We start from the raw sequence: 7,889 nt of genomic DNA on the forward strand, positions 1-7,889 counted from the left end.
ATTTTATGTAGGAAAGTAAAAATCTCATGTGGTAGAACATGCAGTTCTACCACGTAGCTCTTTTTTAGAGTAATTTTTCATTTAACTTTCTATCTCACAGTTTTTACATATTTTGAATTATAATAAAATTCTATTAGTAGGATATTATTATTGTGTGCGGACTGAAACAATGGCCCGGCCCAAGTTAGATGGTTTGGTATTGTATCGTGGCCTAATAAAATTAATTTGTAAAGGTAGGTTATCAAGATCAACCTTTCAGGCCTAACTAATTATGTTGGATGATTAAGAGAAAACTGTGCAATTAAGGAAAAGCTTCATGAGAAAAGATAGTGAAAACAGACAAAGATATTGGTATAAATTCTTCCTCAGGATGGTCCGAGGAGCCTTAACTCATATGATAACACCCTCTCGGTTACAAAGTTTTTGATTATACTTTATATTTTTCCCTCTAATTCTTTCGTTTTCCCCCTTTCTAGAGGAGTCATTTTTCCTTATATAGCTACTTGAAGTGCATCTCAGCTCTCCACTTGGACAACCACTAATCTTCATCTGGATGCTTGTCCAATCAGGACTTTGTTGGAGGTGGTAGAACGTGCTGTAAGTTGTGACGGTACTGTTCAGGGGTTGTTCTGCCATTAATGTAACCAGCTGAGTTGGTATAGTGCATTGAATGCGGAGGTGATGAACTTTACCTGGAAACTTCCCCCCTTTCTTTACTTGTACATCTACTTCTTTCCTCTGTCTTCAATCTTCTGGCCTTGGTGGTTTGTCTATGGTCTCTTGAGGAGTGTTCGCTCCCCGGGCTCCTTGGGTGGGCCGTTTCCTTGGTTTTACTATCTGACTTATCGTCAATGTGCTGGACCGGAGCTGATGAGAAGTTGGGCCCACCTTCTCCTCAGGTCAGATCTATTTGGTAATATTCCGTCTTCAAGCCTTCCCCTCCCACAATTATTTTTATTGAGTATTTAACCTACCACTATCATAAATTTTCTGTGATATTTCTATAAGCCAACTAAACATTAACATTATATTATAAAAAATTTATGCTAACTCCAATGCATTGAAGAAACAAAAACTATGATTAAACAAACTTCAACTTATTACACCACATAATAATAATTTCTAATTTTATGACATTTACTCTATAATCTAAATTCTTCATGCCCTTAATTTTGTAGTACATTATTGATTTAACAAAAACCTCTTCATGTTATCGTAACATTACCTCATTTTTTTACTTTAAAATATTTTGAACATTTTATTAACCTTCTTATATGGCTGTTTATAGCATTATCCGTGCATCGTGCAAGCCCATTGCTAGTATTTCAAATTAGAAAGAATGGCATACTTATGTCAATTTAATTATAATATGTTAAGAAAATCAAATCATTCACAATTTGACTTAAAAAAGACTTAATAGATGAAAAAAAAAAAAAAAATTCAAGGTTACAATATAATATATAGAATTTTTATGTTTATAGTAAAACTTAAAAAAACAATATTAATTTTGATAATTTAATTCTTATTATATATATAATGATTACTTAACAAATTTAACGATTATGTCAATAAAAGTATTGAGGTTGAGTCAAGTGAAAATATTCTTGTACAATAGTAATGTTTAATATGTTATTTATACATTCAATTATAGAAAATACGTATATTTTCAGAAATTTTTTTTATTTAGTTTGATAATCATGAGGATTTTTTTTTATTATTTAAAAAGAAGGAAAATGCTCTAACTACCATCAATTTTACTACAAAATCCTTACATAGTGATGCTGCAATGATAAGGCGGCTTCACATTGAGTCCAAGGTGGTCACAAGACCACCGTGACTTGGAAAAACAATTATTATATATAAATTTTAAAAAAATTGATGATTTTTTTATCTTTAAAAAAAATTTGTGACCACCCTAAATATTTTTAGGCTCAACCTAATTAAATTTTGAAAAATTATTAGTAATAAACTTGGTTATAGACTAAGGCTGCAATTCCGCTTAATATTTTTTTTATTGGATGTGAATTTTGACAAATCCACCATTGAACTACATTTTCTTCTTATATCCTTCTCCATACTTGCAAAATTTTAAGAAGATCAAAGATCAATAGTTATGTCATCAATCAAATGTTTAAATTTTGAGTTTTTCTAGTATAAAATTATACATAAAAAAAAGTTTATGGATCAAATAGTAAATAATATTCGATTGGCATGAAATTTGACATGTGTTTTAAGAACATATAATTCAACGGTTATATTTTCAAAATATGTAACTGTAAGGACTCAATTCGTGACGGCCCCAAAATAGTATTGGGTTCGCATGTTAAGGGCCCAAACAATATAATTTGTAGAGCATGGGTTTGAAAGGTTAGGCTTTGGTCACCGGACGGTAGTTAATCAGGGTTTCCATATCGATTTGCACAAGGATGAACCTGACGCGTTTAGTAATAATCTATTCCGGTACGCCATGAGTGACTCCGGTCCTTCGACCTCGTCCAAGGAGCTTCATGTCCTTATTATTCTCCCTTTTTTAGGACTCCATGGTCTGGAAGCCCCCTCTTTTTGGCGCACAAGTATTTACATTATATAGCACTTCTCGGTTGATCCTGACCCTCCACCTGTTTATCAGGCAGGTTCCTATTCGAATACCTGTCCCATTAGCTGCCTCCCCCTGTTTTTTGTTAGTTGCACTAACCGAAACCACACTGTTCAGGCGTCTTTTCTCATTAATATGGCTAGGACGTTTGTGGACGCATTCAATGCGGAGGTGACGTATTTACCTTGAACCACCCCCACTCCGTACCCCCATGTGGGTCCCATTCTACTCGCCTCTTCTTCTGGGGGCATTTTGGAGGCAACCTTCGACGAGATGTCGCTCTTTCCTTTGAAGTCTTGGGATGTCGAGGACAGGGTCATCCTCGGCTGCGTCTCTAAGCTATTTGGTCTTTCACCATTTGTCCTCGACAAATACTCTCCATGGCACGGGCCCTAGGCCCCAATGGAAAGTGGGCCGGGTCATAAGTTCTCTGGCCCCACAGTAACCATGTTAATTTGTTTAGTGACAGTTGTAACCTTATCCTACAACTAAGTTTAAAGCCAAATTGTCTTTAAATTTTGGTCTACTTAACAATATATTAGGATTTAAAAAAAAAGAAAAGGCTCAAGAAAAATTCTATTGAACTAAAATTTTGATAGAGATATAGTCTGCAACATTGATAATAATGAGACTATCACGTAACAATTTCAAAATAAGAAAATTCGTAGAAGGAAATTGTATGACTTTATGTATTTGCATGTGTTTTGTTTTTTTTGTTTTTGTTTTTTTGTCGTCAATGTATAAAGTTCTCTTTTTATTTGATTTTGTATAATTTTTAAGTTTTTGAATAACCATTTTATAAAGTTCTCTTTTTACTTCAATAACATAATTAATAAATATTTGAATTTTTTTATATGATTAGTGTCACATTAATTTGTAAGCCATATATAGCACAATTTATAATATCCCTAGTACTACCCTTAAAAAATAATACTATTACCCTTAAAATAAAGTATTACCTTTAAAAAAATAATGTACCTGTAAAATACGGTTAGGCATATTTTTGATTATCTCAATAACATATATAAAAAATGGAAATATCTGTTATTTGGTCTTTCTATTTTCTGTTACTTATCGTTTCAAGATTGATTCTTGGTAGAATTCTTTGAATCTTACGTATATATAATAGTGAGATAAAAAGACACAGTTTCAAAGTCAAGTTTGTACGTAGCAAATAGCAATGTCTTGTTCTCCAGAGAATAATATGGAATCTAAGCAAGACAAGCCGAGTATTATGGCTTCTGGTGTCACTAACCAAGTGATTCCCAACGTGATAACACAATCACTACAAGCCCTGAACACACCAAGGAGCAACACAAGTTCACGTTCATCACCGAGTGTAGCTGATCATTCTCATAATGAGGAGGAAGAACCAGACCAAGAAGAGCAAAAGGAAGAGGAGAACCAATCTTCAAAAGAGGTGGATTCAGTGGCTTTACACAGAATCCTCAATGATTTGATGAAGCAGTTTGGTGAGGAACAAGAGAAGAGCTACCTCAGCTTTGAACATAAGGGTCCACCAACTGGGTATAGGTTCGAACCCACTGACTATGACCTCATCATGCGTTATTTGATCAGGAAGGTCTTGAAGAAACGCCTGCCATGGAATCAGATTGTGGATGTTGATCTGTACAAACACAACCCCGAGTCACTTGCAGGTTCTTCTTGAAACATATTTCTTTTTAGTTTTCTTTAATTCTTTTGAGTTGATTAAGACTTGTTCTTTCCAAATCATGAGTCTATTTGATTCTATATATTGCATGGTGTTAAATTTTCGTAGAATCATTGGCATGCCATATTATGTAGTCTTAAACATACATTATGTTTAACTGGGTTTCTTTTTATTTTTCTTTGATTGTTTTGAGTTGAATGGATCAGTCAGTTTGATAATCTTGCATGAGGTTAAAGTTTCAGAGTTTCTTTTGCTAAATTGTTTATTAATCTGAATGAAAGAATCATGGGTTTTCCATATTCTGTAGTCACTAGTTTATATAAGACTATATGTGCATGTTTTACTCAGAACTGATATGCTACCCAATCTTTCTTGCTTTTGAGTGTAACATCTCTGTTTTTCTTCTTCTCTTTTTAGAACTTCACTTAATTTAAATATGATCCTTTTCCCACATTATAACCTCATCTTATAAGTAAATCATGTTCTTTAATTCTTTTGCAACTTCCTTTCAAAATTACTCCACAGTTTATATACTTCAAACAATTGTGATGAATCACTCAAGTGGAAACTAATGTGCACGGTGCATCACAATAATCGATTTTTGTTTTAATACTGGTGAAGTGATAGTACAGCATGCTTGGGGTAGAACAACACGTATAAAAAAGTTTTTATTTTTTAAGTTTTTTGAGTGCAATTTTTTCATACAAGTGTATAAATGTAACATTTTGGATGATTAACAGAAGCCAACAAGAAATATGATGGAAAAGAGGAATGGTACTTTTTTACTCCAAGGAAACTAGAGTATAAAAAAAGAACATGTCCATATAGAGAGGCAGGTGATGGATATTGGAAGCGCTCTAGAGCTGACATAAAAATCGAATCCAAGGGAACTATAGTTGGTTTTAATCATCCTCCTGTAACTAGAAGGGATGAAAATGATATGGGGGTAAGTAGATTTTATCCTTTTGTTTTAGCTTTTTTATTATTAAGATGTAATTTGAATTTTCTTTGAGCTTGTGTATTTTGTTTTTCAATATCATTGTTGTCATCTATTGTTGATCTAACTATCATTGAATTTTGTGTCATCCAGTTGGATGAGTGGGTTCTATGCAGGATCTATAACAACATCAAAACTAATACTCAAGATAAGTCTTGTTCTCTGGTCAAAGGAAAAGGAAAAAAAGAGAAGACTTGTTCCACATCTTTGCATCATGGTGAGAGAAACGCTAGAAATCAGCCAATGCCAAAAGTTGATCCAACAACTGTAATAGTCGAGGATTATATGAATCAGTCCCACCAAAATGTACCTGCATTTTCTCATATGGCTAGCAGGTTCCCGGATCAGTTTCATCCAGTGGCTAGCGATTATGGAACTCCTCAGATAATTGAACCAATTCCTGGTATGCATTATTTTCAAAATGAATCAAGTGGATATGCTAATAATATGGTTAGCCTCCCTAATGAGTTGCAAACAGTGGTTGGCAAGTACGAAACTCCTCCTGCAGTGGTTAAACCAATTCCTGGTATGCGTTATTTTCGAAATGAATTAAGTGGATTTGCTAATAACAAAGTCCACTTCCCTAATGAGTCACAAGCAGTGGTTGGCAATTATGGAACTCCTCCTGCAATGGTTAAACCAATTCTTGGTATGCCTTCTTTTCGAAATGAATCAAGTGGATCTGCTAATAACATGTTCCGCTTCCCTAATGAGTCGCAAGCAGTGGTTGGCAAGTATAAAACTCCTCCTGCAATGGTTAAATCAATTCCTGGTATGCCTTCTTTTCGAAATGAATCAAGTGGATCTGCTAATAATATGGTCCACTTCCCTAATGAGTCGCAAGCAGTGGTTGGCAATTATGGAACTCCTCCTCAGATGATTGGACCAATTCTTGGTATGCCTCCTTTTTCAAATGAATCAAGTGGACATGTGCATTCGAAATTTTCTGAAAATGAATTGGGTCAATACCAAAAAGATTTTGACACTACAAATGCTGAATTGCAATTAAATTTCTGCAGCAACAATTATCCTGCACCAATGATGCAAATGGATGGTATTGTCCCATATAAGCGTCAGAAACTTTCAGATGACGATAAGCCATGTGAATGATTAGTAGCAACTTAGTGGCTTTTGAATGTTTAACATGAAACTAGCTAACCAAACTTTTACAGTTTTAATGATTACCCACTGACATAGTCATCACCTTGTGAAGCAAAGCTTCTAACTTTTCACAATGCTAATTACATAGGCTGAAGATACAATGGAGTGTAGAATGCTATGGTTTGCTGTAATTGATGACCAGAAGACTCTCATCAAATGCTCTACGTGTACAGTAGATTCTTTGTAGTGATGTAATGGTCTTTGTCATTGGCATTTGTTTTTCCTTTTTGTTTCAATTAGTAGGGGTGGCTGTACAGTACAGGAGTTGTTTTGCTGTGTCAGGGCTAATTAGCTTTGTTGTTCCTGTGTTTGGTCTATATTGGCCTGCTGTGTAATTCCTGTTTCTCATCAATGAAAGTATACAGATTCATCCAAAAAACAATGGTGATTGGTCCCTCTAGTACAGCCCAACAAGTGCTGCAGCAATTTTGAACTTAATGAACAGTATATGTTCTTTGCTAAAGTTTTGTACTGATTGTAAATCTTGAACAATAAATTTTTAGAAATTTAAAATTTAAAATGGTAATAAGATCTATATTTGATAACTCATTTAAGGGTTCATATCCTTAAGGATATTACTGGTTCAGCATGTTAACCAAGCAGTGCTCTTTTTCGCTCTGTTTCATGAGTTGAATTGTGTAGGATTCTAATTCTTTGAGTTGTGGTCAGGATATGTATAGTTTAATTGTTCACTATGGGTTCCTTCTATCCTGTTTTGTAGTTTGGCCTGTCTGTTTTGATGTAGGGCTTGTATTGATTGTTTCTTTTTAATAAATCTCTTACTGATAAACATAAAGATAGACATAAATTTCCATTTCTGGAAATAATGTATCCTTTATTTATTTATTTGAAATCTCTTCAATTTTTTTTTTTTTTTGGCTAGGAATATTTGAAATCTCCTTACTTTTTTATTTTATGCTTCTAGGCAAAATAAAATAATGTTTGTCCATCCCCCACCACCACCACCACCACCATATCTAAAATGTTAAATCACAGAATCATTACCATTCTATATGTAAAAACAAAATAGGTAAAAACTTACATGATAAAGTAGATCAGTATTGCATGATAGAGGGGAAGATGACTTGGTGTTCAGTGTTCACTTGAGCTCAGAAACATCTTGATGCCCCCCCCCACCCCCCAAAAAAAAAAATTTAGTTGATACAGCAACTCTAAAAGAAGAACATTTCAGTTTGGTATCAGCTTTTAGCTTTTAACTTTTAGTATAATTTTTTAAAGCCTCATACTTTTCCCACTTTTTTTTCATTTTTCCCCACTAGTTCCATTTGTCATAATTGTTATTTTCTTAAGACACACAATGATCATATATTTTGTTTTAATATATATATATATAAGAAGAAGAAGAATCATTACTCATTAATTTTTATCTTTTTTGGATTTTATTTGTACATGTTTATTGAATTTGAATTATTTAATATTTTACCTCTATAAGCTTAATTTGT

This window comes from Quercus robur, chromosome 1 (genome assembly GCF_932294415.1).
Source record: "Quercus robur chromosome 1, dhQueRobu3.1, whole genome shotgun sequence".
Taxonomy (NCBI): Eukaryota; Viridiplantae; Streptophyta; class Magnoliopsida; order Fagales; family Fagaceae; genus Quercus; species Quercus robur.